Here is a 5,802-nt window from a genome sequence, read left to right on the forward strand (position 1 = left end):
ACGGATTTATGCTGGTAAACCAACTCGGAACGGCTCCTTTAGTGATGCTAGGCATTCGCCCTCTTCGTGGGAGGAGATCAAAGCCTAAAACAAGCTTCTTCCGAAACTTGATCAGGCCGATCTCTTACTCCCGCTTGGGCACAGCTGCCTGCTGGACACCCCCCTCTCTGGGGAGCGTTGCTTTGGGCTATAAAGTGCCCAAACTGTCTAAAGAGAATCGCGGGAGTGCTCTAATTCGCCATTTTAGCATGACCGGAAGCCCAGATTGAGATTATTATAAACCACCCTGAGCCCATCCATGGGGAGGGTGGTATATAAATAAATAAATACCTCAAATAGAACTTTGTTGGTCTTAAAGGTGCCACTGGACTCAAACTTTGTTCTACTCTGGCCCCTGCCACACGGCAGGGGAAAAGGCGCTTGAAGGCGCAGCTTTTAAAAGCCGCACCAACATTGACACGGCGCGGCGGGATCCCACGGATCCCCCGGCCACGCCGCCGTTTCTCCCCGGCGCGATCAAACGCCGGGGAGAAACACGGCCCTAACCGGGGGCCGGCCGAACTGCGCATGTCCGGGCATGCGCAGTTCGGATCCGGGCCGGGGTTGAGCCGGCGCAAGGAAGCGCCGGCGATCAAACGCCCCAGTTGCCGTGCCGCTTCCCTTTAAACCACCTAGATAGGTGGTTTAGTTTGTCGCGGCGTATCCCGGGAAAGGGACAGTTCGGCCACGGAAGCAAGATGCTTCCCAGATGTGGTGGTGTGATCACGCCGGTTTGATCTGGCCCCGAACTGTCCCGCTCCCGTACCAAATAGCCACGTGTGAACAGGAGCTCTGTAAGCCTGTTGACTTCAGTGGATTTAGGAGGGAGTAACTTTACTTAGGATGGCACTGCATGTAATGGCTCTCATAGCATGGGCCAGTCATGCTCTCTTCGATTAACCAGTCTCACAGGGGCATGTGACTGACCCAAGGTCACCCAGCGAGCTTCCATGGGAGAGAGGGGGGTGGCCTAATATGCTAATGAGTTTCTGCTATTGTGTGTGGCCTATTATGCTAATGAGTTCCTGCTGGGCTTTTTCTACCAAAAAAGCCCTGGAACAGATATATATCTTAAAATGCCAAGAAAGCATATTTGCATTATTTCTTAGCATAAATGGCTGTGTGGTATTGTCCAGTGAAACAATTTTGGATATGCTAAACATCATCAAATCATTTTCAATCCCAACTATAATTTCCTTCCTTCCCCCTTTTTGTGTGAATCATTTTGCAATGTGTAAGCCTGAGGACAGGGCCATGTCTTATTTTCATTTCTGTACAGTGCCTGCCTCCATCACTGTTTATTGAATTATAACTGGCATAAAACACTTTGGGAAATAATTTTGCCTCAAAAGCGGAGTAAAAATACAATAAATAAACAAACCAAGGGGAAGAAAAAGAGCTTGTTCATCAAGGGCCAGTCTGTGTCCCTCAGCCCAAGCTACTCTGCAGGCCTTGTAAAAGATAAATGAGAAAACAAATCAGAAACGAAATACTGTGTATATTGAACATTGCTCATGATGCTATGGAAATGGCAAGTACCAACAGCATGCACTAAATCAGCTGAACATTTGAAAAGGCTATGGCGATGATTCAATTCCTTGCTGTTCTGCATGTGGAATGCTTTTAGTGTTGTCTGTTATGTTCTGTACAATACAGAAAACTCAGAGAGCGGACATACAATACAATTGGTTTATTATGAAGCCCAAGAGATATTGGAAGAGAAACATCCAGCCAAACCAATTCTTTTAGTTCCTCTCTCTCTCTTTTTAAAGCCCCAAACTATCCCTCATCAACCCTCTCTAAATTGCGCTCATACAAGGGCCACTAGTATGCATTGATACATGCCAAATCCAGCAGAGTCAAGCCCTACATTTTTACAACTCCATGATGTCAGAATTTACATTATTCAATGTGCACAGCTCTATCAGCAAGTGCTAAAATTATGCCCCCCCTTGTCATTGCCTTATTAGACACCATTTTGTCAGAAGACCACTGCTCTGAAGGTCTCCACCTTATTGCTTATTAAACACTTTGCCACATGTGAAAACAGCTCCAGCTCCAGGGATGACAAATAAGTGAGGGGTGTGTTGGAAAGAAAAATGGCTGGGCCTTGATTTATCATTTGTTTCCAATTTATTGCTGAAGCAAAAGGCAGCCACTCATGAGTAGTAGTGCTCTCCTGAGCTTTTGATTAACCTGTATCATCACACTCCTCTCTTGCCTGTGGTATTACATAGAGTGTTGAGGTAATCTAGTTTAACAAGCCCGTGTATTTTAGCTGTAAACTTACTGTCATGTAATTTTAGCTATCTGCAGCTGATGGATTCCTTGTAGACTGATTTCAGCAACAGCTTTATGTATGAGGAGAATGAACTATGGAGCAGTGAAGAAAATATGTCTGTGGGCATATCAAAAGGAAAATTTAGAATGGTGCACTTTGGGTGCAGGTACCATACTGCATAGGTAGGGTTGCCCGCTCTGGGCTGGGAAATACCTGCAGATTTGGGGGATGGAACCTGAGGAGGGCAGGGTTTGTATAATGCCATAAAGTCCACCTTCCAAAGCAGCCTTTCTCTCCAGGTAAACTGATCTCTGTTGCCTGGAGATCCATTGTAATAGCAGGAGATCTTCAGCCATCACCTGGAGGATGGCAACCCTATGCGTAGGTCATAACAACAGTTCCACTTGAAAAAAATAATGTTCCCTCGAGTAAGAGCTTTGACCTTTAATGGTTTATTAGATATTACAAATTATTATAAAGTGTAAAGGGAAAATATGTCTTGAGTAAATTATGACAACGTGGACTTGTTTCTAGCTGTAACGTCCTCCTTTGGCTGTGGGTTCCCAGGTTAGAGTACTCACTCAGGCACCTGCTCTCAGGTCCATTCAGCAGAGACAAGCTGGCTCAAAACATCAACCAGTTCTTTGCAAGGGGATAGCTCTCACAACCAACAACTACAGCTGACATACAAAACTGGAAACTGAAACAAGAGATCCACCCAATAGGACCAAGCTAAATCACACAGATATGGGGGGAGGAGTAGACTGTTCCATTACATATACACATATATACAATAAATATACCACACTAGCTGTCATCAAATACCTTTATCTTCTCAAACTAACAATTAATCATTGTTAATAGCTGACAGTAGCTTTCAAATGCTGCTTACATTCTAAACCTGGGGCATAACTCACACCAGCCTATTTATTTGTCTACCTTCCAACAGGTAATAATTAGTTCAAACAGCTTTCTGCTCTCCTTTTTCACCTAACACATACTTACCATGGTTTTTCCTGGATGAAGTTCATCAGTGCTATGGAGCTCTTGACCACAGTGCAATATTCTAATGGGAGCTAACCAGGCGCGTACCTACAGTGGGGCATTTGGGGGCCCAGCCCTCCAACTTTCTGCCCTGAACAGGCCCCCCAACTTATTCCTCACCTTTGCTTCCGCAGCCAGGGGTGGCAGCAAGCCACACGCCACCCTTTCCCCCAACAGCTCTCTGTAGCTGATCTTGGCAACAGCAAGGAAAGCCCCGCCCTCTAGAGGAAAGCACTTGTCCGGGACCCGCCTTTCTTTCCACTTCAACTAGAATTTCGGGAAAACCCAACGTGGAAGCTTGAGCCTTCTAGGCTGGTTGCCAGTGAGTCCCTATGACAGAAAAGCCCCTTGCGCTTGTCTTGCATTTGTTTGGGGTTGGGGAGGGAAGGAGCTGCCTTCCACGTGGAAGCTTGAGCCTTCTAGGCTGGTTGCCAGTGAGTCCCTATGACAGAAAAGCCCCTTGCGCTTGTCTTGCATTTGTTTGGGGTTGGGGAGGGAAGGAGCTGCCTTCCACGTGGAAGCTTGAGCCTTCTAGGCTGGTTGCCAGTGAGTCCCTATGACAGAAAAGCCCCTTGCGCTTGTCTTGCATTTGTTTGGGGTTGGGGAGGGAAGGAGCTGCCTTCCACGTGGAAGCTTGAGCCTTCTAGGCTGGTTGCCAGTGAGTCCCTATGACAGAAAAGCCCCTTGCGCTTGTCTTGCATTTGTTTGGGGTTGGGGAGGGAAGGAGCTGCCTTCCACGTGGAAGCTTGAGCCTTCTAGGCTGGTTGCCAGTGAGTCCCTATGACAGAAAAGCCCCTTGCGCTTGTCTTGCATTTGTTTGGGGTTGGGGAGGGAAGGAGCTGCCTTCCACGTGGAAGCTTGAGCCTTCTAGGCTGGTTGCCAGTGAGTCCCTATGACAGAAAAGCCCCTTGCGCTTGTCTTGCATTTGTTTGGGGTTGGGGAGGGAAGGAGCTGCCTTCCACGTGGAAGCTTGAGCCTTCTAGGCTGGTTGCCAGTGAGTCCCTATGACAGAAAAGCCCCTTGCGCTTGTCTTGCATTTGTTTGGGGTTGGGGAGGGAAGGAGCTGCCTTCCACGTGGAAGCTTGAGCCTTCTAGGCTGGTTGCCAGTGAGTCCCTATGACAGAAAAGCCCCTTGCACTTAGGGTTGCCAAGTGTACTTACCCTTGGCAGCAGGGGAGCCTTGCTGGGCTCTGGGAGCTCTTCCAGCACATCACAGGAAGTGACATGCTACGTCACTCACATTGGGGGCATGGCCCAGATCGTCGGGGGGGAACCATATGGTTCCCCCCCGACGATCTGGGCCACGCCCCCAACGTGCCCTACGTCGTGGGTCACTTCCTGTGATGTTCTGGCGGGCGGGGGCTGCAACAGAAAAGCCCCTTGCACTTGTTTTGGTGTTGGATCCAGCCTTCCTTCAGTTTAAGAGTCCCTTCAATAGTCCCTGCAAGAGAAAAGCCCCTTGCATTTGTTTTGCATTTGTTTGGGGCTGGGGGGGGGGAAGGGGACTGCTTGCCTGGTTGACAGTGAGTCCCGGGACAGAAAAGCTCCTTGTGCTTGTTTTGGTGTTGGATCCAGCCTTCCTTCAGCTTAAGAGTCCCTTCAATAGCAGAAAGAGTAAGCATCTTTAGACTGGAGGAAGGCTTCAAACTTCAGTTACTGGAGTGGTAGCAGAGAGGTAGGAGCCACAAGGTGACGAGTATTCTGTGCTGAGATTTGCAGTTTTCAAATGTGATGTGGCAAGAAAACATCTTGCTTTTTCATAGAATCACAAGAGTTGGAAGGGGCCATCCAGGCCATATAGTCCAGCCCGCTGCTTGATACAGGATCAGCCTAGAGCATCCTTGACAAGTGTAATCTATCTGCTTGGTTCATTAAAAATTTTTTGTAAACCGTTTGAACAGATGATCCATGGGGTCGCGAAGAGTCGGACTCGACTGTGCGACTGAACAACAACAACAAAACTTAAATTGAGCAAAATAGTGTCTCCCCACTTCATTGTAGTTTCCAATGTGGCTTTCAGAGTTAAGTTGGCTTGGGGAATTGGTGGGGCATCAGGTCCCTCAAGGCTGGTTGGAGAGGGTGGGGGGGATAGAGATGGATGTTGTAAGGGGGAAGCTGGGAGGATGGAGATTCTGGTGGGGGTGGGGGTCTTTTAGTAGCAGTTTTAAGGACAGATGGGGCAATGAGACCCATCCAGTCCAACAGTCTGTGCCACACACAGTGGCTAAAACTCAGGTGCCTGGGGATTTCCTCCCCTGAATTACTGTTTAAGAATCCCATCCCCAACAATTTCTACTATCATCATGGGAGGGGGGATAGATTTTGCTTGCCAGATTGCAGGCAGGACCTGGAGATCCCAAGTTTGAAATTACTGTTTAAGAATCCCAACAATATCTGTCTGATTTCAAGGTGTAATCTCATTTGGGGGGGGGGGGGGG

The 5,802-nt window shown here is 48.1% G+C and overlaps 1 protein-coding gene across 1 annotated transcript in view; it reads right to left on the bottom strand.

Moving 5' to 3' along the window:
- NEGR1 (neuronal growth regulator 1) overlaps positions 1 to 5,802 on the bottom strand; it is a 914,174-nt gene that overhangs the window by 376,565 nt on the left and 531,807 nt on the right. The gene's annotated exons all lie outside the window — the stretch shown is intronic.

This window comes from Gekko japonicus, unplaced genomic scaffold (assembly GCF_001447785.1).
Source record: "Gekko japonicus isolate JY-2015 unplaced genomic scaffold, Gekko_japonicus_V1.1 scaffold216, whole genome shotgun sequence".
Taxonomy (NCBI): Eukaryota; Metazoa; Chordata; class Lepidosauria; order Squamata; family Gekkonidae; genus Gekko; species Gekko japonicus.